The following is a 26,800-nucleotide window of genomic DNA, read 5'->3' as shown; positions in this document are numbered from 1 at the left end:
AGAGATTAGAAATGAATTACAGGGAAAAAAAAGTAAAAAACACAAACACATGGACGCTAAACAATACATTACTAAATAACTAAGAGATCACTGAAGAGATCAAAGAGGAAATCAAAAAATACCTAGAGACAAATGACAATGAAAACACAATGATCCAAAACCTATGGGATGCAGCAAAAGCAGTTCTAAGAGGGAAGTTTATAGCTATACAAGGCTACCTCAAGAAACAAGAAAAATCTCAAATAAATAATCTAACCTTACACCTAAAGGAACTAGGGAAAGAAGAACAAACAAAACCCAAAGTTAGCAGAAGGAAAGGAATCATGAAGATCAGAGCAGAAATAAATGACATAGATACAAAGAAAACAAGAGCAAAGATCAATAAAACTAAAAGCTGGTTCTTTGAGAAGATAAACAAATTGATAAACCATTAGCCAGACCCATCAAGAAAAAGAGGGAGAGGACTCAAATCAATAAAATTAGAAATGAAAAAGGAGAAGTTACAACAGACATCCCAGAAATACAAAGCATCCTAAGAGACTACTACAAGCAACTCTATGCCAATAAAATGGACTACCTGGAAGAAATGGACAAATCTTAGAAAGGTTTAACCTTCCAAGACTGAACCAGGAAGAAATAGAAAATATGAACAGAACAATCACAATGAAATTGAAACTGTGATTAAAAATCTTCCAACAAACAGAAGTCCAGGACCAGATGGCTTCACAGGTGAATTCTATCAAACATTTACAACAGAGGTAACACCCATCCTTCTCAAACTCTTCCAAATAACTGAGGAGGAAGAAACACTCCCAAACTCATTCTATGAGGCTACCATCATCAGACAAAGATACTACAAAAAAAGAAAATTGCAGAACAATACCACTCATGAATATAGGTGCAAAAATCCTCAACAAAATACTAGCAAACAGAATCCAACAACACATTAAATGGATCATACACCATGATCAAGTGGGATTTATCCCAGGGATGCAAGGATTCTTCGATATACACAAAGCAATCAATGTGATACACCATATTAACAAACTGAAGAATAAAAACCATATGATCATCTCAATAGATGCAGAAAAAGCTTTTGACAAAATTCAACACCCATTAAAAAAGAAAGAAAACCACAATTTCCTCAGGATATATATCCAATAAATCAACACTATAATTATATTACTGCTCTTTTCCATTTGGCTATATACACACTAGATTAAACGATTTTACATGTGTGTACAAGCCCTTACTTTATGGGCACATTTTAAAGTATAAGAAATATATTTTTAAAATAAAACAAATACAGGAGTTTTCACAGAAACAAATGCTTTAGCAATATTTATTAAGCTTCACAACACCCTTGTGACACACAATATTAGTTCCATTTTGCAGCTGAATGAACCAATTTAGCAGTTAAGTGATTTCTAATATTTCCTAGATTGGTATTAAAAAGGAGAGTAAGGGGATCGGGAGAAAAGAAATTTGACTTTCAGTTCTCTGCTTTAATTACCATACCATATTATCTATGGGACATTCTGATAACCACAAATAATGTATTAATATGAGACTCAGGTTTTCCAAAAAAAAACTTAAAAAGTAAAACAAAGATCACTCACCATAAAACTGGTATTCCAAGGGAGGAAGTCAATAAAATTTTGGTGAACTGGACTAAACTGAAACCATTACTTTAAAGTATTCCTTTTACTTTTACTTTTTAAAAGACCCATAGCTACCAAACTGAGTTTTCAGCTTGCTAACAAGGATATAATGCTGGCCTACATTATAATGGCCTCATTGTAAGCCCTCTCATAGAGGTCTCTGTTGGTACATTAAACCTTCTACTTCCAGTTTTTAAAATAATCAATGAAAATGGAACTTCTGCAACAGTGGTATTAAGGAGCTCTTGGACCCCCTTCTCCCCCAGTGGAACAACCATTTGCCTGGAAAAAATCATTAAAACAACCATTTAAGGTCTCTGGAAAATGTCCTAAGGGCACACAGCAAATGGAAAAACATTTATTTAAAAAAATCAACTGAATCTCAGTAAGAACAGTGGGAGTCTGTGGCATTTGAGCCATGACCTGCTCCTATCTACACCACCTCCTTGTCATGGAAGCTACTCCAGATGAGTGTTGTCAAGAAAGTAGGAATTTGGGAGTGGGGTGGGGAGATGAGTGAAATAGGTGATGGAGATAGAGAGGCACAAACTTCCAGTTATAAAATAAGTAAGTCACAGGGACATAATATACAGTATATGAATATAGGCAATAATACTATTATAACTTTGGTGAAAATTGGTAACTAGACTTATCGTGGTGATCATTTTGTAATATACAAAAATATCAAGTCATTATGTTGTACACCTGAAACTGATATAATGTTGAAAGTCAACTTCACTGTAAAACAAAAAGAAAGTGGGAATTCCCTCTCCCTCCAGGTCCTAGACTCAGGCTGCCAGCCTCTCTCAACTTCCCAAATCTGTGTTGCAGAAGTGCTATTATTGGCAGGCACAAGGAGAGGACTGGGTCTTCCTTTCCCCACTCAGTTCTCACTCTTAGGTTAAGGGCTCTACGCCAGGGGTAACAGCTCAAGAATACTGGGACCCTGATCCCTTTCACCCAGGCTGGCTCATTTGGCAGAGGATGCAGGACAGGAGGGCATGCTAAATAGATTAGGGGCTATCATCTCCCCAACATCTACTCATATAGTAGGGGTGTCACTGAAAGAGTAGCTGCCATGCTCCTGCCCCCAGCTGCAGCAGTATGCCAGTTTCCACCCAGGGGAAGAAGTGGGCAACAAAGAGGAAGATCTCAGCATTTCTGCCTAAGGGGAATGACTTTATTTGGAACAGAGCAAGGAGAGATTACTGCCTAAGGGCATAGTCAAAAACAATGGAGATCTTGCTAGTGAGCAATTAAGAAGGGGTTGGTACCTGCAAGATAATAGTAGCAAGAAGTGAAATAGCAGACAAGCCCGAAGTTTGAACAGAGAGAACCAGCGAGAGAGACAAGAAGAACAATCCTAGGGTCACACTCATCCCTGGGGATACAGAAGGCTATGAATATGTTCTAGGCTGCACCCACTCAGGAACAATCAGAGGGAAATGTGGGACTAGAAAGCATTTCTCAAGGCATACACAGATCCATCAGCAAAGACCCTTAGCCTGAGTGGCTCAAGGGGCTTATCAGAACCTCTGACCAAACACGGGACTGAAAATTAAGCTATTCTGATCCAGGGGTGATGGTAAGGAAGCCAAGCTTAAAAATCAAATCACCCTTCCAGTTTATGGCTCCACATGTAAGGAGCTTGAAAGTCACAACTCCAACCTAACAAGTAAAAAACTGGAAAGACTTTTAAAAATCAACAATTCCTCTTGGATCCAAGAGAGGTGAGGACACAGGGCAAACCACTTCCCCCAAGATTGGGGAGACAGGCAAAAATACAAGGAGCTGATGCTTAGCACCGGAGAGATTCACAAGTAAAAACTACCAAGGGCACCACTGCTAGGGCAGGAAATTGAGAACTGTAGTTGACAGACTGCTGGAGGTTCAGTGTGGACAAGTCTGACAGTTAAAAGTCTAAGAGGACATAGTTACAGGGGGATACCCACTGATCTCCAGGAGCTCAACCAGATTCCCACAGTAAGTATCATAGAAAAATCCCCTTGGGCTTTGGCAGGAAAAGGTAAAAAGGAACCATTTTGAAACAGCCCAGAGAAATCTGTTCTTAACAAGGCCGGCCCTCAGGGGAAACTAGTGAACCAGGGCCTAACCTCCTGGGGTATTATCAAAGACTAACTGACCTGGGGAAGAGAAATACTCAACCCCAGTCTATGCTAGCCATTCTGTACCACCTAAGAGGGGAGGAAAAAAAGGAGAAATGTGTGAAGTTCACAGTTCAGAGGCAGAGACTCACGAAAAGACTGAAAACTAGTCATTGGACTATAGGCCTCTCCCTCCTCCACACCTAGCCACCACATTACTAAAGGCCTATTTACAGTAGTTCTGTTTACCAAGTATATCAAGTCCCACTACCAAGAAAAAAGTACAAGGCATACCAAAAGGCAAAAAACACAATTTGAAGAGACAGTAAGCATCAGAACCAGACATGGAAGTGATATTGGAATTATCAGTCCAGGAATTTAAAATAACTATGATTGATATGCTAAGGGTTCCAATGGATAAAGTAGACAGGTAACATAAGTAGAGAGCTGGAAAGGCTAAGAAAGAAGCAAAAAGAAATGCCAGAGATAAAAAACACTGTAACAAACATGAAGATTGTCTTTGATGGACTTTTTAATAAACTTGACATGGCTGAGGAATCTATGAGCTTGGGGCTTCCCTGGTGGCACAGTGGTTGAGAGTCCGCCTGCCGATGCAGGGGACGTGGGTTCGTACCCCGGTCCGGGAAGATCCCATATGCTGTGGAGCGGCTGGGCCCATGAGCCATGGCCGCTGAGACTGCACGTCCAGAGCCTGTGCTCTGCAACGGGAGAGGCCACAACAATGAGAGGCCCACGTACACACACACACACACACAAAAGGAATCTATGAGCTAGAGAATCCTTGAAAACAGAAAAGCAAAGAGAACAAAGACTGAAAAAAAAAAAGAACAGAATGTCAACGGACTGTGGGACAACTGCAAAAGGTATAATGTAAGTGTAATGGGAATACCAAAAGAAAAAAGAAAGGAACAGAAGACACATTTGAAACAGTAATGACTGAGAATTTCCACAAATTAATGTCCAATACCAAACCACAGACCCAGGATGCTCTGAGAACACCAAGCAGGATAAATACCAAAAACTACACCTATGCATATAATTTTCCAATTACAGAAAATCAAAGATAAAGAAAAAAGTCCTGAAACAAGCCAGAGGAAAAAAAACACCTTATCTTAAAAGGTGCAAAGATAAGAATTATATCCAACTTCTTAGAAGCCATACAAGCAAGAAGAGAGTGGAGTGAAATATTTAGTACTGAGAGAAAAACAACATCAACTTACAATTCTGTACCCTGTGAAAATATCATTCAAAAGTAAAGGAGGGGCTTCCCTGGTGGCGCAGTGGTTGAAAATCCACCTGCCAATGCAGGGGACACAGGTTCGTGCCCCGGTCCGGGAGGATCCCACATGCCGCGGAGCAGCTGGGCCTGTGAGCCATGGCCACTGAGCCTGTGTGTCCAGAGCCTGTGATCCACAATGGGAGAGGCCACAGCAGTGAGAGGCCCGTGTACCACACACACACACACACACAGAAAGTAAAGGAGACATAAAGACTTTCTCAGACAAACAAAAATTGAGGCAATCTGTTGCCAACAGACTGGCCTTGCAAGAAATGGTAAAAGAAGTTCTCCAGAGAGAAGAGAAATAATATGTCAGAAACTTGGATGTACATAAAGTAAGTAAGAGCATGGAAGAAGGAATAAGTGAAGGTAAAAATAATTTACTTTTCTTGCCCTTAACTGATCTAACAGATAATTGTTCAAAATAATATCAATAAAAAATGTGTTCAATATTGTATGCATATTTATATATCTTCTCTGTGTGTGAATATATATGTATATATATAGAGAGAGAAGAAAGTGAAATAAATGACAGCAATGATACAAGGGGTGGGAGGGAGGCATTTTGATATTATAAGGTACTCACACTACTCATGAAGTGGTATGGTGTTATTTGACAGTGTACTTGGATTAGTGGTACATGTATACTGCAAACTCTAGAGCAACCACTAAGAAAAGTTTTTTTAAGTATAACCTATATGTTAAGAAAAGAGTGAAAATGGAATCATATAAAATACTCAACTAAAACCACAAAAGGCAGAAGAAGAGTGGAAGACAACAATAGGAGAAAAGAACAAGAATAACAAATAGAAGACAGTAACAGTACAATATGGTAGATATTAATCCAGCTGTATCTATCATCATTTTGAATTTCAATGGCCTAAGTGCACCAATTAAAAGAGATTGTCAGAATGGATATTTTTAAATGTCTGAACTATACATTGTCTACAAGAAACCCACTTTAAATATAAAGACACATAGAGATAAAAAGTAAATGGATGGAGAAAATTATACCATGCTAACACTATCCTAAGAAAGCAGGAGTACCTATATTAATTTCAGATAGAGCACATTTCAATGTAAGGAAAATTATCAGGGATAAAGAAGGGTATTACATAATGATAAAGAGGTCAATTCTCCAAGAAAACATATAACAATTCTTAACATGTATGAGCCTAACAACAGAGCATCAAACTATGTGAGGCAAAAACTGATAGAACAGCAAGGCGAAATAGATGAATCTACTATCATTGTTGAAGATTTCAACACCCCTCTCTCAGAAATGGACAGATAGAGCAGGCACAAAATCAGTAAGAACATAGTTGAATGCAGCAAAACCATCTAAAATCATAAGTTTCCACCTTAAGTAACTGGAAAAAAGAGGAAATTAAATCAAAAGCAAGTAGAAAAAAAGAAATAATATGAATTAGAGCAGAAATCAATGAAATTAAAAACAGGAAATCAATAGAGAAAATAAATGAAACCAAAAGCTGGTATTTAAACAACTGATAAAATTAATAAGCCTGTTTACCAGGCTAAGAAAAAAAAAGACACAAATTATTAGGGGACATCACTATAGACCCCTTGAAAATTTAAAGAGTATTAAAAGTAATACTATGAACAACTCTATGTCCACAAATTTGAGAACCTAGATTAAATGCACCAATTCCTTGAAAGACCCAAGCAGCCAAAACTCACATGAAAAGACAGTCTGATTAGACCTGTATCTATTTTATAAAATGAATCAAAATTATTAACCTTCCAACTCTAGTCAAGTAAGAAGCAGGCATGGGGGAAGGTGCAGGAAGGAGGTTGGAGGGTGATGGAGACAAGACACGTGCTGCTCTAAGGAGTTTGCACTTGACCCTACAGGTCAGTGTTTCTGAACTTGTATGGATCAACATTAAAAGAAAGAGCTGATTTTAAAAAATTATTAACCTTCCAAAATAGAAAGCACCAGGCCCAGATGAGTTTATGGCTGAATTCTATCAAACTTTTCTTCCAGTTTTATTGAGACATAACTGACAAAGAGCACTGTATAAGTTTAAGGTGTACAGCATAATGATTTGACTTACATACATCATGAAATGATTATCACAATGATTTAGTGAGCATCCATCATCTCATATGGATACAAAATTAAATCAATAGAAAAAATTGTTTCCTTGTGATGAGAACTCTTAGGATTTATTATCTCAACAACTTTCATATATAACACACAGTACTGTTAGTCATATTTATCATGCTGTACATTAAAATCCTAGTACTTACTTATCTTATAACTGGAAGTTTGTACCTTTTGACTGCCTTCATCCAATCCTCCCTCTCCCTACTCCCCACCTCTAGTAACCACAAATCTGATCTCTTTTCCTATGAGTTTGTTTCTGAAGTATAATTGACCTGCAGCACTGTGTTAGTTCCCATTACAAAACACAGTGACTGGATATTCCCTATACATTTCAAAATGTTCACAATGATAAGTCTAGTTATGATATGTCACCATGCAGAGATATTAGATAGTTATTGACTGACTATATTCCCCATACCATAAATTTCATACCTCTGACATTTATTTTGCAACTGGAGGTTTATACCTCTTAATCTCCCTCACCTATTTCTCTTCTCCCCCAACAACCCCTCCCCTTTGGCAACCACTTGTTTGTTCTCTGTATCTATAACTTTTGTTATATTTATTCATTTGTTTTCTTTCTAGATTCCACATAAAAGTGAAATCTTACAGTATTTATCTTTCTATGTCTAACTTTATTTCACTTGGCATAATACTCTCTAGGTTCATCCATGTTGTTGCAAATGAGAAGATTTCATTCTTTTTATGGCTGAGTAATATTCCACTGCGTGTGTGTGTTTGTGCATGAATGCAAATCTTTTACCTCCTTAGATTTATTCCTAGATATTTTATTCTTTTTGATGTGATTGATAGGATAATTTTCTTAATTTCTCTTTCTGATAGTTCATTGTTAAAGTATAGAAATACAACAGAATTCAGAAATACAACTTTTCTGAATTCACTGATGGGTTCTAGTAGTTTTGTGGAATTCTACAAAACATTTAAGGATGAAATTATATAAATTCTCTATAATCTCTTTCAGAGGATAGAAGCAGAAGCAAAATTTCCTAACTCATTCTATGAGGCCAACATTACCCTAATACCCAAACCAGACAGACATTAAAAGAAAATGAATAGACCAATATCTGTCTCGAACATAGATGGAAAAATCCTCAACAAAATATTAGCAAATTGAATCCAAAAACAATTTTTTAAAAATTATACACCACAACAAAGTGGGATTTATCCCAAATATGCAAGGCTGGTTCAACATTCAAAAATCAGTTAATGTAATCTATCATATCAACAGACTAAAAAAAAATCACATAATCATATCAGTAGATGCAGGAAAAGCATTTGAAAAAAATCAAATACCCATTCATGATCAAAAAATAAAAAACATTTCATTAAACTAGTAACAACTTGATAAAGACTACCTACAAATAATATACAGCTAACAGCATACTTAATGTTCAGAAGATTGAAACTTTCCCAGTAATTCAGGAAAAACACAAGGATGTCCCTTCTCACAACTCCTTTTCAACATCATACTGGAAGTCCTTGTTAATGCAGTAAGGCAAAAATGAGAAATCAAAGATATGCAGATTGAGAAAGAAGATATAAAACTATCTTTGCTCACAAATGACATGATAATCTATGTAGAAAACTGACAAAGAGCTTCCCTGGTGGCACAGTGGTTGAGAATCCACCTGCCAATGTAGGGGACACAGGTTCAAGCCCTGGTCCAAGAAGATCCAACATGCCATGGGGCAAATAAGCCCGTGTGCCACAACTACTGAGCCTGCACTCTAGAGCCTGCAAGCCACAACTACTGAAGCCCGCGTGCCCATAGCCCATACTCTGCAACACAAGAAGCCAGCCACTGCAATGAGAAGCCCATGCACCGCAACAAAGAGTAGCCCCTGCTCGCCACAACTAGAGAAAAGCCCCTGTGCAGCAACGAAGACCCAACACAGCCAAAAATAAATTAATTCTTTAAAAAGAGAAAATTTGGGCTTCCCTGGTGGCGCAGTGGTTGGGAGTCCGCCTGCCGGTGCGGGGGACACGGGTTCGTGCCCTGGTCTGGGAGGATCCCACGTGCCGCGGAGCGGCTGGGCCCGTGAGCCATGGCCGCTGGGCCTGTGCGTCCGGAGCCTGTGCTCCGCAGCGGGAGAGGCCACGGCAGTGAGAGGCCCGCATACCGCAAAAAAAAAAAAAAAAAAAAAAAAAAGAAAGAGAAAATTTACAAAAAAAACTGAAAGAATCGACAAAAAAAACTCCTGGAACTAATAAGTGATTATAGTAAGGTTTCAGGATACAAGGTTAACATACAAAATCAATAGCTTTCGTATGTACCAGTAATGAACATGTGGAATTTAAAATTAAAAGCACAATACTATTTATATTAGCACCCAAAAGATGAAATACTTAGATATAAATCTAATAAAATATGTACAAGATCTATTTCAATATATGAGGAAAACTATAAAACTCTGATAAATGAAATCAAAGAAAAACTAAACAAATTGAGAAAATTCCATGTTCATGCATAGAAAAATTCAAGATATCAATTCATCCCAACTTGATCTGTAGATCAGATGCAATCCCAATCAAAATCCTAGCAAGTTATATTAGAGACTGACAAAATGATCCTAAAGTTTCTATGAAGAGACAGAAGACCAAATAGCCAACACAATATGGAAGGAAAAGAACAAAATATAGGACTGCTGCTACTTGACTTCAAGACTTACTGTAAAGCTACAGCTATCAAAAACAGTTCCTTATTACAGTAATCAAGATATTGGCAAAAGAAAAGACAAATAGATCAGTGGAACAGAAAAGAGAGCCCACCATAAATATAGTCAACTAATCTTTGGCAAAGGAGCATAAGCAATACAATGGAGCAAAGTTAGTCTCTTCAACAAATGGTGTAGGAGCAACTGGACATCTACATGCAAAAAAATCTAGATACAGACATTACATCTTTCACAAAAATTTAAAATTAACTCAAAATGGATCACAGACTGAAATGCAAAGTGCAAAACTATAAAACTTCTAGAAGATAACAGGAGAAAACCTACATGACCTTGGGTATGGTGATGCCTTTTTAGATATAACACCAAAGGACTTCCCGGGCAGCACAGTGATTAAGAATCTTCCTGCCAATGCAGGGGACACAGTTTTGATCCCTAATCTGGAAAGATCCCACATGCCATGGAGCAACTAAACTCGTGAGCCACAACTACTGAGGCCGCCAGCCACAACCATTGAAGCCCGTGTGCCTAGAGCCCGTGCTCTGCAACAGAGAAGCCACCTCAATGAGAAGCCTGCAAACCACAACAAAGAGTAGCCCCCGCTCGCCCCAACTAGAGAAAGCACACACGCAGCAACGAAGACGTAATGCAGCCAAAAACAAAATTAAAAATTAAAAAAAAAGAATATAACACCAAAGACAGACACAATCCATGAAAGAAATCACTGATAAGCCAGACTTCGTTAAAAATTAAAAACATTTGCTTTGTGAAAGACAATATCAAGGGATTTAGAAGATAAGTCACAGACTTAAAGGAAAGATTTGCAAAAGACACATCTGATAAAAGATTGATGTTCAAAATATACAAAGACTCCTAATAAAAACAAATAACTCAATTTAAAAATGGGCCAAAGTTCTTAACAGATACCTCACAAAAAAGATATACAGATGGTAAATAAGCCTGTGAAAAGATGCTCCACGCATCATATGTCATCAGAAAATGCAAATTAAAACAATCATAAAATACCACTACACACCTATTAGAATGACCAAAATCCAACACACTGACAACACCAAATGCTGGTGAGAATGTGGGAGAACATAATTCATATACTGCTGGTGGGAATGCAAAATGGTATAGCCACTTTGCAAGACAGTTAGGTGTTTCCTTATAAAACTAAACACACTCTTACCATATAACCCAGCAATCATGCTCCTTGGTATTTATCCAAAGAAATTAAAAACTTATATCAAAAGCTGCCCATGGGGCTTCCCTGGTGGTGCAGTGGTTGAGAGTCCGCCTGCCAATGCAGGGGACATGGGTTCATGCCCCGGTCTGGGAAGATCCCACATGCCACGGAGTGGCTAGGCCTGTGAGCCATGGCCGCTGAGCCTGCGCATCCAGAGCCTGTGCTCCATGAACAGGAGGGGCCACAACAGTGAGAGGCCCGCGTACCACAAAAAAAAAAAAAAAAAAAAAAAAGCTGCCCATGGATGTTTATAGCAGCTTTATTCATAACTGACAAAACTTGGAAACAACAAAGACGTCCTTCAGTAGGTGAATGTATAAACTGTGGCACATTCCAGATAATGGAATATTATTCAGCACGAAAAAGAAATGAGCTATCAAGCCAAGAAAACACATGAAGGAACCCTAAATGTATTATTACTAAGTGAAAGAAACCAACCTGAAAAGGCTACATACTGTATGACTCTAACCTATATGACATTCCAGAAAAGGCAAAACTTTGGAAACTAAAAAGATCAGTGGTTGAAAGGGGTTGGGGGGAGGGAGATATGAATAGGCAGAGCACAGAAGATTTTTACAGCAGTGAAACTATTCTGTATGATACTAAAATGCTATAATGATGGATACATATCATTATACACTTGTCCAAACCCACAGAACGTACAACAGCAACAGTGAGCCCTAAGGTAAACTATGGACTTAGGTGATTATGATGTGTCAATGTAGGTTTATCCTTAGTTAAAAAAAAGCACCATTTCTGGTGAGTGATATTGATTATGGGGGAGGCTATGCATGTGGTAGGGAAGGGAGTATGTGGAAAATCTCTGTACCTTCCTCTCAATTTTTCTGTAAACCTAAAACTGCTCTAAAAAGTTTTGCCTTAAAAAAATCAAGTCGCACTCATAACTGGGGAGGGGGGTGTTGGATACTGTGCCCATGCTCAAGACTGCCCACTCAGGCATGACCAGAGAAAGGACCTACTAGCTACCACCCCCTGGATGAATACAGGGCAAAATGGTAAATTCACTGAACTGTGAAGATAGTCTTTAAGCCAAACACACATCCAACAGGAAAGAGTGAAAGTTGAACTGGTTTATAACAACCTTTGACCAACAAGGGGCTTGTATATCCAGATGCAGGGGTGAACCCCAGAAAACCATGAAAAGATAAAAACAGGAGAAAAAACTCTCAGCAGGGACATTAGAGGTCACATACTGCGAGAAAAATAGACTTCACAGAATTAGTCCAGTCAAGTGACCAAACAAGCAATAAAAAGAAAAATAAGTTCCAGAAAGTGGGGGAACTGGTATCCAAACCTGCTACAATATATTATCCAAAATGTCTAGTTTACAACAAAATATTACATGACATGCAATAAAACAGTAAAATGTGACTCATACAGAAGAAAAGGAGCAGGCAATAGAAACTGCCTTTGAGAGGTCCCAGACATTACACTTACTAGAAAAATACTTCAAAGAAGCTACTGGAAATATGTTCAAAAAACTTTAGGAAACCATGTTTAAATAATTAAAGGAAGGTAAGATAACAATGATTCATCAAATAGAGAATAAGAATATATTAAATGATACAAATCATTTTTTTAAAGTGGAAATTCTCAAGTTGAAAAGTACAATAACTGAAATGAAAAATTCACTAGAAGAGGCTCAAAGTCGATCTGACCAGGCAAAAAGAGAATAAATAAACTTGAAGATAGACTGAGAGTGATTATACAAATCTAAAGAATAAAAAAAGATGAGGAAAAAGAACAGTGCCTCAGAGAAATGTGGGACACCATGAGGCACACCAACATATGCACAGAGTACCAAAAGGAGAGAAGTGAGAGAAAGGGACAGAAATAATGGTTGAAAATGTTCCAAATTTGATGAAAAACAATAATCTACACATCAAGAAGCTTAAAAGGCTCCGTGTAGGATAACACAAAGAAATCCATAACCAGACACATTATGGCCAAATTATTCAACGTCAAAGAGAATATACTGAAAGCTATAAGAGAAAAATGTTTCATCATGTAAAAGGGAATGACAGTAACAGCTGACTCCTCATCAGAAACAATGGGGGCCAGAAGGCAGCGATGACATATTCAAAAGTCTTAAAGAGAAAAAAAACCCTATCAACTAAGAATCCTATATCTAGTAAACATATTTTTCAAAATGAAGACTAAATAAATACATTCCCAGGCAAACAAAAACGGAGAATTTCTTGCTAGCCTTATAAATAAGACAAAAAGGACAGTCTTCAGGCTGAAAGCATGTGGCATCAGATATCAATTTGAATTCATAAGAAAAAAAAGTGTTAGTAAAGTAATTAAGTAAATAATTATTTAAAAAACAGCATGATTACATATTTCTTCTCTTTCCTTTCTTATTTAAAAAGCAGCTATAGGGCTTCCCTGGTGGCGCAGTGGTTGAGAGTCCTCCTGCGGATGCAGGGGACAAGGGTTTGTGCCCCAGTCCGGGAAGATCACACATGCTGTGGAGTGGCTAGGCCCGTGAGCCATGGCCGCTGAGCCGGCACGCCCGGAGCCTGTGCTCCACAATGGGAGAGACCACAACAGTGAGAGGCCCACATACTGCAAAAAAAAAAAAAAGCACCTATATAAACGTCCATAAAATTTTCTTGTTGGGGCATTACATATGTAATACATTTGACAATAACAACACAAAGAAGCACAGGTTGGAATGAAATTATAATTAGAGTAAGGAAATGACACCAGATGGTAATTCAAATCTACATGAATAAATGAAGAAAACCAAAACTGATAAGAAACTCAATATATTTTAAAATTCTATAAATATATTTATGCTCTCCTTTTTTCTCTACTCTTCTTTAAAATACATTAAGATTATATAAAGCAATAATTATAAGCATATATTGTTGACTTTTAAAATATATACACACATCATATGTATAATAGTAATAGCAAAAAAGAGAGAAGGGAATGGAGTTATACAGAAGTAAAGTTCCTATATTTTACTGGAATAAAGTTAGCATACATCCAAAGTAACTTCTAATAAATTAAGATGTATGTTGTAAGCCCCAGAACAACCAGAAAGAAAATAACTCAAAGAATATATAATTTTTTAAATTGCTCAATAAATTTAAATGATATAGTATAAAATACCCACTTAAGACCCAGCGATTCCACTTCTAGGTATATACACAAAGGAACTAAAAGCAGGGACTCAAGAAGAATTATATACCAATGTTCATAGTTGCATTATTCACAATAGGAAAAAAAGATGGAAACAACCCAAATGTTCATCACTTGATGAATGGATAAACAAAATGTGGTAAATCCATAAAATAGAATATTATTTATCCATAAAAGGCAATGAAATACTGATACATGCTACAACATGGATGAACCTGAAAACATTATGCTAGGTAAAATAAGCCAATCACAAAAGAAAAAATAATATATGACTCTACTTATATGAGCAACCTAGAATATGCAAAGTCATAGAGACAAAGCAGAATAGAGGTTACCAGGGGCTGAGAGGAGTGGGAGGCAGTGAGTTATTGTTTAATGGGAACAGAATTTGATTGGAGTGATGAAAACATTCTGCAAATGGAGAGTGGTAATGGATGCACAACACTGTGAATGTACTTAAGTGCCATTGAATTGTACACTTAAAAATGGTAAACTTTATGATATGTATACTTTACCACAGTAAAATAACTCATCAGTTTAAAAAACCAAAAGGAATGAAGTATCCATACATTATACAACATGGATGAACCTGGAAAATATCACATTAAGTGAAATAAGCCAGACACAAAAGGACAAATATTGTGTGATTCCACTTATATAAAGTACACAGAATAGGCAAATTCATAGAGACAGAAAGCAGATTAGCTTTCTGGGGATGAGGGGGAGGGAGGAAGGAGGAGCTAAAGTTTGAAAGTTACCGAGTCCCTGTTTGGGTTGATGAAAAGGTTTTGGAAATAGTGATGATAGGTGCATAACACAGCTAATGTAATTAATGTCACTGAATTATACACTTAGAATGATTAAAATAGCAAATTTCATGATATATACATAACCACAATAAAAAAAAAAACTCATTACTTCTCAAAAAATATCCACTTTTGGGCTTCCCTGGTGGCGCAGTGGTTGAGAATCCGCCTGCCGATGCAGGGGACACGGGTTCGTGCCCCGGTCCGGGAAGATCCCACATGCCGCGGAGCGGCTGGGCCCGTGAGCCATGGCCGCTGAGCCTGCGCGTCCGGAGCCTGTGCTCCGCAATGGGAGAGGCCACAACAGTGAGGCCCGCATACCACCAAAAAAAAAAAAAAAAAAAAAAAAATATCCACTTTTAAGACAAAAGGAGGTAGTAAAGGTGAAAAAGAGGGGGAAAGTAGTTATGAAACAAAACATGAAAACAAAAAGCAAAATATCAGTTATAAATCCAACAATAATATTAACATGAGGAGGGCAGACAGCAGAAGCAAGAAGAACTACAATCCTGAAGCCTGTGGAATGAAAACCACATTCATGGAAAGACAGACAAAATGAAAAGGCAGAGGACTATGAACCAGATGAATGAACAAGATAAAACCTCAGAAAAACAACTAAATGTAATAGAGATAGGCAACCTTCCAGAAAAAGAATCAGAACAATGACAGTGAAGATGATCCAGGACCTCGGAAAAGAATGGAGGCAAAGATCAACAAGATGCAAGAAATGCTTAACAAAGTCCTACAAGAATTAAAGAACAAACACCTAGAAGAATTAAAGAACAGAGATGAACAATAAAATAACTGAAATGAAAAATATACTAGAAGGAATCAATAGCAGAATAACTGAGGTAGAAGAATGGATAAGTGACCTGGAAGACAGAATGCTGGAATTCACTGCCATGGAACAGAAGAAAAAAGAATGAAAAGAAATGAAGACAGCCTAAGAGACCTCTGGGACAACATTAAACACACCAACATTCGCATAATAGGGGTCCCAAAAGGAGAAGAGAAAGAGAAAGGACCAGAAAATATATTTGAAGAGATTATAGTCTAAACTTCCCTAACATGGGAAAGGAAATAGCCACCCAAGTCCAGGAAGCACAGAGAGCCCCAGGCAGGATAAACCCAAGGAGAAACACACGAGACACACAGTAATCAAACAGATAAAAATTAAAGACAAAGAAAAATTACTGAAAGCAAGAGGGAAAAATGACAAATAACATACAAGGAACTCCCATAAAGTTAACAGGTGATTTCTCAGCAGAAACTCTACAAACCAGAAGGGAGTGGCATGATATATTTAAAGTGATGAAAGGGAAGAACCTACAAACAAGATTACTCTACCCTGAAAGGATCTCATTAGGATTTGATGGAGAAATCAAAAGCTTTACAGACAAGCAAAAGCTAAGATAATTCAGCACCACGAAACCAGCTCTACAACAAACACTAAAGGAATGTCTCTAAGTGGGAAACACAAGAGAAGAAAAGGACCTAAAAGACAAACCCAAAATAATTAAGAAAATGTCTATAGGAATATACATATTGATAATTGCCTTAAATGTCAATGGATTAAATGCTCCAACCAAAAGACACAGGCTTGCTAAATGGATAGAAAAACAACACCCATATATATGCTGTCTACAAGAGACCCACTTCAGACCTAGGGACACATACAGACTGAAAGTGAGGGGATGGAAAAATACAGTCTATGCAAATGGAAATCAAAAGAAAGCTGGAGTAGCAATACTCATACCAGATAAAATGGAGTATAAAATAAAGAATGTTACAATAGACAAGGAAGGGCACTACATAATGATCAAGGGATCAACCCAAGAAGAAGATATAACAATTATAAATATATATGCACCCAAGATAGGAGCACCTCAATACATAAGGCAACTGCTAACAGCTATAAAAGAGGAAATCGTCAGTAACACAATAATAGTGGGGGACTTTAACAACTCACTTACACCAGTGGACAGATTAGCCAGACAGAAAATAAGCAAGGAAACAGAAGCTTTAAATGACACAATAGACCAGATAGATTTAATTGATATTTATAGGACATACCAACAAAAACCAGCAGATTACCCTTTCTTCTCAAGTGCACACAAAGCATTCTCCAGGATAGATCACATCTTGGGTCACAAATCAAGCCTTGGTAAATTTAAGAAAACTGAAAGCATATCAAGCATTGTTCCTGACCACAATGCTATGAGATTAGAAATAAATTACAGGGGAAAAAACGTAAAAAACACAAACACATGGAGACTAAACGATATGTTACTAAATAACCAGGAGATCATTGAAGAAGTCAAAGAGGAAATCAAAACATACCTAAAGACACATGACAATGAAAACACCATTATCCAAAACCTATGGGATGCAGCAAAAACAGTTCGAAGATGAAAGTTTATAGCAATACAAGCCTACCTCAAGAAACAAGAAAAATCTAATATAAACAATCTAACCTTACGCCTAAAAGAATTAGAGAAAGAAGAACAAAAAAACCCCAAAGTTAGCAGAAGGAAAGAAATTATAAAGATGAGAGCAGAAATAAATGAAATAGAAACAAATAAAATAGTAGCAAAGATCAATAAAAGTAAAAGCTGGTTCTTTGAGAAGATAAACAAAATTGATAAACCTTTAGCCAGACTCATCAAGAAAAACAGGGAGAGGACTCAAATCATTAAAATTATAAATGAAAAAGGAGAAGTTACAATGAACCCTGCAGAAATACAAAGCATCATAAGACACAACGACGAGCAACTCTATGTCAATAAAATGGACAGCCTGGAAGAAATGGACAAATTCTTAGAAAGGTATAACCTGCCAAGGCTGAACCAGGAAGAAACAGAAAATATGAACAGACCAATCACAAGTAATGAAATTGAAACTGTGATTAAAAATATCCAAACAGGGCTTCCTTAGTGGCGCAGTCGTTGAGAGTCCACCTGCCAATACAGGGGACACGGGTTCGTGCCCCGGTCCGGGAAGATCCCACATGCCATGGAGTGGCTGGGCCCACGAGCCATGGCCACTGAGGCTATGCGTCCAGAGCCTGTGCTCCACAACGGGAGAGGCCACAACAGTGAGAGCCCCGCATACAACACACACAAAAAAAATCCAAACAAACAAAAGCCCAGGGCCAGCTGGCTTCACAGGTGAATTCTATCAAACATTTACAGAAGAGCTAACACCCATTCTTCTCAAACTCTTCCACAAAATTGCAGAGGAAGGAACTCCAAACTCATTCTGTGAGGCCACCATCACCCTGATACCAAAACCAGACAAAGATACTACAAAAAAAGAAAATTACTGATTAATATCACTGATAAAGATAGATGCAAAAATCCTCAACAAAATACTAGCAAAAAGAATCCAACTACACATTAAAATGATCATACACCATGATCAAGTGGAATTTATCCCAGGGATGCAAGGATTCTTCAGTATACGCAAATCAATCAATGTGATACACTATATTAACAAACTGAAGAATAAAAATCATATGATCATCTCAATAGATGCAGAAAAAGCTTTTGACAAAATTCAACACCCATTTATGATAAAAACTCTCCAGAAAGTGGGCATAGAGGGAACCTACCTCAACATAATAAAGGCCATATACAACAAACCCACAGCAAACATCATTCTCAATGGTGAAAAACTGAAAGTATTTCCTCTAAGATGAGGAAGAAGACAAGGATGTCCACTCTTGCCATTATTACTCAACACAGTTCTGGATATCCTAGCCACGGCAATCAGAGAAGGAAAAGAAATAAAATGAATCCAAATCGGAAAAGATGAAGTAAAACTATTACTGCAGATGACATGATACTATACATAGAGAATACTAAAGATGCCACCAGAAAACTCCTAGAGCTAATCAATGAATTTGGTAACGTTGCAGGATACAAAATTAATGCACAGAAATCTCTGGCATTAATATACACTAAAAACAAAAGATCAGAATGAGAAATTAAGGAAATAATCCCATTCACTATTGTAACAGAAAGAATAAAATACATAGGAATAAACCTACCTAAGGAGACAAAAGACCTATACTCACAAAACTATAAGACACTGATGAAAGAAATCAAAGATGACACAAACAGATGGAGAAATATACCATGTTCTTGGATTGGATGAATCAATACTGTCAAAATGACTATTCTACCCAAAGCAATCTACACATTCAATGCAATCCCTATCAAATTACTAATGGAATTTTTCACAGAACTAGGACAAAAAAATTCACAATTTGTATGGAAATGCAGAAGTCCCAGAATAGCCAATGCAATCTTAAGAAAGAAAACCGGACCTGGAGGAATCAGGCTCCCCGACTTCAAACTATACTACAAAGCTACAGTAATCAAATCAGCATGGTACTGGCACAAAAACAGAAATATAGATCAATGAAACAGGATAGAAAGTCCATAAATAAATCCACACACCAACGGTCAATTAATCTACAACAAACGAGGCAAGAATATACAACGGAGAAAAGACAGTCTCTTCAATAAGTGGTGCTGGGAAAACTGGACAGCTACATGTAAAAGAATGAAATTAGAACACTCCCTAACACCATACACAAAAATAAACTCAAAATGGATTAAAGACCTAAATGTAAGAGCAGACACTATAAAATTCTTAAAGGAAAACATAGGAAGACCACTCTTTGACATAAATCACAACAAGATCTTTTTTGACCCACCTCCTAGAGTAATGGAAATAAAAACAAAAATAAACAAATGGGAACTAATGAATCTTAAATGCTTTTGCACAGCAAAGGAAACCATAAACAAGACGAAAAGACAACCCTCAGAATGGGAGAAAATATATGCAAACAAATCAACAGACAAAGGATTAAACTCCAAAATATATAAACAGCTCATGGAGCTCAAAATCAAAAAAACAAACAACCCAATCAAAAAATGGGCTGAAGACCTAAACAGACACTTCTCCAAAGAAAACTTACAGATGGCCAAGAGGCACAAGAAAAGATACTCAACATCACTAATTATTAAAGAAATGCAAATCAAAACTATGAGGTACCACCTCACACCAGTTAGAATCATCAGAAAATCTACAAACAACAAATGCTGGAGAGGATGTGGGGAAAAGAGAATTCTCTTGCTTTGTTGATGGGAATGTAAACTGATACAGCCACTATGGAGAACAGTATGGAGGTTCCTTAAAAAACTAAATATAGAACTACCATATGACCTAGCAATCCCACTACCGGGCATATATCCAGAGAAAACTATAATTTAAAAAGACACATGCACCCCAATATTCATTGCAGCACTATTTACAATAGCTAGGTCATGGAAGCAACCTAAATGCCCATCGACAGATGAATGGATAAAGAAGAAGTGGTACATATATACAATGGAATATTACTCAGCCATAAAAAGGAATGAAATTGGGTCATTTGTAGAGAGGTGGATGGATCTACAGACTGTCATACACAGTGAAGTAAGTCAGAAAGAGAGAAACAAATATCGTATATTAACACATATATGTGGAATCTAGAAAAACAGTACAGATGACCTGGTTTGCAAGGCAGAAATAGAGACACAGATGTAGAGAACACCAAGGGGGGAAAGCGGGAGGGGGTGGTGGTGGTTGGATGAATTGGGAGATTGGGATTGACATATATACACTAATATGTATAAAATAGATAACTAATAAGAACCTGCTGTATAAAAATAAACATTAAATTTTAAAAATATTAACATGAAAAATGAATGGATTAAACAATACAATCAAATGGCAGGGATTTTCAGACTAAATTTTAAAACGAGATCCAACTGTATGCTGTTGATGAGAGACACACTTTAGATTCAAAGATACAAAGAGGAGGAAAGTAAAGAAATGGAAGGGCTTCCCTGGTGGTGCAGTGGTTGAGAGTCCGCCTGCCAATGCAGGGGACATGGGTTTGTGCCCCGGTGTGGGAAGATCCCACATGCCACGGAGCAGCTAGGCCCATGAGCCATGGCTGCTGAGCCTGCGCATCCGGAGCCTGTGCTCCGCAACAGGAGAGGCCACAACAGTGAGAGGCCCACGTACTGCAAAAAAAAAAAAGGGGGACTTTCCTGGTAGTGCAGTGGTTGGGAATCTGCCTGCCAGTGCAGGGGACATGGGTTCGATCCCTGGTCCAGAAGGATCCCACATGCTGTGGAGCAACTGAGCTCATGTGCCACAACTACTGAGCATGCGTTCTGGAGCCCACGAGCCATGACTACTGAGCCCACATGCCACAACTACTGAAGCCCACACGCCTAGAGCCCATGCTCCGCAATGAGAAGCCACCACAATGAGAAGCCTGTGCAGCACAGCGAGGATTGGCCCCTGCTCACCACAACTAGGGAAAGCCTGCATGCAGCAACAGAGACCCAACACAGCCAAAAATAAATAAACAAATAAGTAAATTTATGAAAATAAAATTTTTTAAAAAGGAATGGAAAAAGATATACCATGTAAATAACAACCATAAGAGTGCTACAGTAGCTATACTAATATCAGACAATACAGACCTCAAAACAAAAGAAAATGTTACTAGAGATAAAGAAGGATATTTTGTAATGATAAAAAGGCTAATCCATCAGGGAGATATAACAATTATAAACATATATGGACCTAACAACAGAGCCCCAAAATACATGAAGCAAAAATCAACAAAATTGAATGGAGAGGTACATAATTAAACAATGATAGTTGGGGATGTCAGTGTCCCACTTTCAATAATGCATATTACAACTAGGCAGAGCATCAAAAAGGATACAGAAGATTTGAACAACACTATAAACCTTCTAACCTAACAGACAACTACACCACACTGCACCAGATAATAGAAGACTACACATTCTTCTAGAATGGAACATATTCTAGGCCTTAAAAAGCCTCAGTTGACTTAACAGGATTGAAATCATACAAAACAGGTTCTCTCCCTACATGGAAATAAATTAGAAGTCAAGAACAAAAGGAAGTTATTTGGAAATTAAACAACACACTCCTAAATAACCAACAGGTCAAAGAATAAATCACAAGGGAAATTAGAAAATACATTGAGCTGAATGAAAAGGAAAACAAAACACACCAAAACTTATCAGATGGAACTAAAGCAATGGTTAGGGGAAATATCCTAGCCAGCAATATTAAAATATTAAATATTAAATGGCAATATTTAAAAAGATCTCAACCTTCCATCTTAGGGGGAAAAAAAAGCCAGCACACTAAACCTAAAGCAAGCACAGAGGGAAAAAGTCATAAAGATTACAGTGGAAATAAATGGAATAGAATACTTAAAAAACAATAGAGAAAATCACAAAAACCAAAAATTGGGGCTTTTTTTTTTTTTTTTTTTTTGGCGGTACGCGGGCCTCTCACTGTTGTGGCCTCTCCCGTTGCAGAGCACAGGCTCCCGACGCACAGGCTCAGCGGCCATGGCTCACGGGCCTAGCCGCTCTGCGGCATGTGGGATCTTCCTGGACCGGGGCACGAACCCGTGTCCCCTGCATTGGCAGGCGGATTCTCAACCACTGTGCCACCAGGGAAGCCCAAAAATTGGTGCTTTGAAAAGATCCAACAAATTGACAAAACTTTAGCTAGCTAGACTAACCAAGAAGAGAAAAGACTCAAACTACTAAAATCAGGAATCAAATAGGGGTGACATCACTACCGACCTTTGGAGAAAGACTATTCATATCTAGTGCCTCAGCTATGTCCCCTTGTATAAATCTCTTAACCTCTCCAAATTTCCATTTCCTTATCTGTACAAGATGAAGTTGATCATTATCATTTTTTAAACTCTAAGCAGATGAATCATTTTTTCAGACAAAATCTTAAAAGGACATACTACTTAGGAAACTGATTAAAGCCTAATTTCTCTGAAGCAAGATGGAGATCTTGGAGAAGTGTGAATAAGTCTCCTCCTCTTAAAGGAGATTCTGAAGCTCTTCTGGCAGAACCTAAGGGTACCACAGAACACAGTTTCTTAATTTCTGAACTAGATGATCTGTAAGGGTTCTTACAGCTATAAAGTGTTATCTATAGTAAACTATCTTCTTATTAAAATTGCTACTATACAATTTGTTATATTTCCACAAGATGGTGCTAATACATTCCATTTTCCATTAAAACATGTCTTCTATATGATCATTTTTATAGTTAATAATTTTATCATAGTCTATGATCATATAATACCCTTAACTTTTCAAAGTACTATTGTATTACTTATGCTATCTTCATCACAAGCCACCTACACAAATAATGTTGCACTGATTTTTCAGATGACTATATCACAGCACATAATAGTTAGGTGAATCACCCAAGGTCACAGAGTTGATTAGTAACAGATTTTTCTCTGTGCTCTTTCCCTAGATCACACTGCCTGATTACAGATAATATTGTCAAAATCTCATGGTCTCATGCTGAGACAAAACAAAAATAAAGCAATGAATATTAAGTAGCATTAAAACTGATACAAACTTCCCTTCGGCTTATACATTGAACCGTTAATATTTGTGCATATAAATACATTTACGTATATTTCCTTTGTTGTTTCCCTTCTTACTAGAAGAACTCTGGTGTCACATATTCCTATACAACCAGAGTAAAGGCTAAATACTGATAAATAAAAAATATCTCATTAACACTGTCCTTATTGTAAACATAATAACTGTTTTTTAAAACCATCACAGAAATTACATAATCTGGGTTTACTAACTCTAAGCACTATAAATTTAGAAACTAAAACTATATTTTTTGTTAAATTCTCCTCTTTCAATTCCATAAGAGATACAAAAAGTTTTATAGAACAGAAAAGAGACACACTTCTCTTCCCACCTGAGGATACTACATCTAACATAAAAACTATCCCCGGGCTTCCCTGGTGGTGCAGTGGTTAAGAGTCCGCCTGCCGATGCAGGGGATGCGGGTTCATGCCCCGGTCCGGGAGGATCCCACACGCCGTGGAGCGGCTGGGCCCGTGAGCCATGGCCACTGAGCCTGTGTGTCCGGAGCCTGTGCTCCGCAACGGGAGAGGCCACAGCAGTGAGAGGCCCATGTACCGAAAAAACTAAATAAATAAAAAATAAACTATCCCCAATTACTAGGAAACAACTCACATTAGCTGCCAAGACAGGCTTTAGATTCATTTCAGGCAAATTTAAAATGGTGTTAGAAAAGGAGCTAAAAAAATTACTCCTCCTCTAACATAATACTTACCCAATTATTTATTCACATCCAAAAATCTAGCAACATTAAGTTTAGGGTGTGTGTGTGTGTGTGTGTGTGTGTGTGTGTGTGTTTAAGAAAATATGAAATGAGACCTTATGGTCTCAGAAGGATGCTAAAGAAATCATGCTTTCTTCGGATGCTGAGAGGAGAAAAGCAACCCAGGCCTCTCACACAAGGACCTGAGAAATATTCTCATTTTTGGTAACCTACAAAGGCCTCTCCTCTTCAGAAATTTATAAGCACTTAGTCTCTGACGTATAGGTTAAGGCAGTAGGGTCATTTAAATTTCAGTTACTAAGATCAATATTAGATAATATTTTACAAAACACTTTCAGGGTTTTATCCAGTTCTTCAGGATTCTATCCAATTCAAATGTTTTCTGTCATTTTCCCAATTTATCTCACTGTCTCTACTACAACAAGAGGTCACCAATTAGGAATTTTCCTGTGTATAGTCTTGGGCTCAGTTTCATTTCACTAACCTTCTTTATTTACTGTCCATTTTGAAAAAACTCCTTAAATCTTCCAAATACATGTCAAGGATTCTCATGTTTTCTTTGTCATTTAATATATTAAAGAGTTTTTTTAAACTATTTTTGAAAAAAAATAAAAAGAACAAAGTAAAATGTTAATACTGAGCATTTATGAGTGTGGGATTACAGGGGACTTTTACTTTCCATATTACTTTTTCTGTGACATTTAAATTTTTATAATTAGCACATATAACTGCTTTAATCAGCAAAGAAGTTTTTTTAAAATTAATTCTATTTATTTATTTATTTTTAATTTGGCCACTCAGCGTGGCATGTGGGATCTCAGTTCCTGACCAGGGATCGACCCCACGCCCACTGCACTGGAAGTGCAGAGTCTTAACTGCTGGACCACCAGGGAAGTCCCCAATCAGCAAAGAAGTTTTAAACATTATTTTTACTATATCCATGGTTATTACCCTTTCATTTTGATTCTTCTCTCCCAAATTTAATTTGCCGTAATTAGAAAATAGGTCTTATAGCAAAAGGGGAAAAGTAAGCCTCCCCAAGTGTTTACCAGCCAGTAGCTCCAAGGAACACAGATGAGTGAATTAGAAAGAACTACTAGAAATCAAGGAAAAATCATCCTTGATAAAGAATATGATTAAGGTGGGACTTCCTGGTGGTGCAGTAGTTAAGAATCTGCCTGCCAATGCAGGGGACACGGGTTTGAGCCCTGGTCCAGGAAGATCCTACATGCCATGGAGCAACTAAGCCCGTGTGCCACAACTACTGAGCCTGCATGCCACAACTACTGAAGCTCACGTGCCTAGAGCCCATGCTCCACAACAAAAGAAGCCAGTGCAATGAGAAGTCTATGCACTGCAAGGAAGAGTAGTCCCCAGTCACCACAACTAGAGAAAGCCCACTTGCAGCAATGAAGACCCAACACAGCCATAAATAAATAAATAAATAAAATGACTTTTTTAAAATAAATTCTATCATGTTAAAAAAATGAATATGACTAAGATATGGGGATTAGGACATTTTTCTCCCATGGGAAAAATATGCAAAGTCTTTTCAGTAAATCAGTGTAATTCCAAAGCCTTTTGAGTTGGACTTATTTCTATTGTTTGGTTTACAGTACTTCTTGTAGATTACTAATTAGCTAGAGTGCAATTTCTGTAAACCTTTTCTAAAAAGGCAAGTTCAGCAAAATATATGTCCAAATTGTTAGATAGGACTTTAAAAGACTAAACACTAATTTTAAATTCTACCAGGGTAACTGAAAGGCCACTAACAAATCCCCTAGAGTGCAGAAGAAAGTTCTATATCAACAGTCTCTTTCCACCTACTTATTCTTGCCTCTGCCAGGAGCAGACAGAGGAGCTCAGTATAGCAAGAATTACAAAAGGGGAGAAAATGAAAAACTGTACTTTATTAAACAAGAAAACCTCTTAAACATATTTCCAAAGCTCGTTTCAAAGATCTGAAATTTTATATTCTATGGAGTCCTAACTGAACTTGTCATTTGAATACAATGAGGCAGGTACCTTGACGCCAACAGTAAAGTAAGCTTAAGGATTCCCAATTTCATTCAGAATTATAGCAGCCTTTCTTAATCTGTGGCATCTCTAATAAGGGGACATAATCCAAAAAGTGTGTCAGAGGGACTTCCCTGGTGGCGCAATGGTTAAGAATCCGCCTGCCAATGCAGGGGACATGGGTTCGATCCCTGGTCCAGGAAGATCCCACATGCCGTGGAGTAACTAAGCCCGTGAGCCACAACTACTGAGCCTGTGCTCTAGAGCCAACAAGCCACAACTACTGAGCCTGCGTGCCACAACTACTGAAGCCTGCGTGCCTAGAGCCCATGCTCCGCAACAAGAGAAGCCACCATGATGAGAAGCCTGCGCACCGCAGCGAAGAGCAGCCCCCACTGGCCACAACTAAAGAAAGCCTGCATGCA

The 26,800-nt window shown here is 37.7% G+C and overlaps 1 protein-coding gene across 1 annotated transcript in view; it reads right to left on the bottom strand.

Moving 5' to 3' along the window:
• Nucleotides 1-26,800, bottom strand: part of TEX11 (testis expressed 11) — a 376,012-nt gene that overhangs the window by 230,231 nt on the left and 118,981 nt on the right. The window lies entirely within an intron of this gene.

This window comes from Kogia breviceps, chromosome X, assembly GCF_026419965.1.
Source record: "Kogia breviceps isolate mKogBre1 chromosome X, mKogBre1 haplotype 1, whole genome shotgun sequence".
Lineage (NCBI taxonomy): Eukaryota > Metazoa > Chordata > Mammalia > Artiodactyla > Physeteridae > Kogia > Kogia breviceps.
This window is presented reverse-complemented; position numbering and strand designations above follow the sequence as displayed.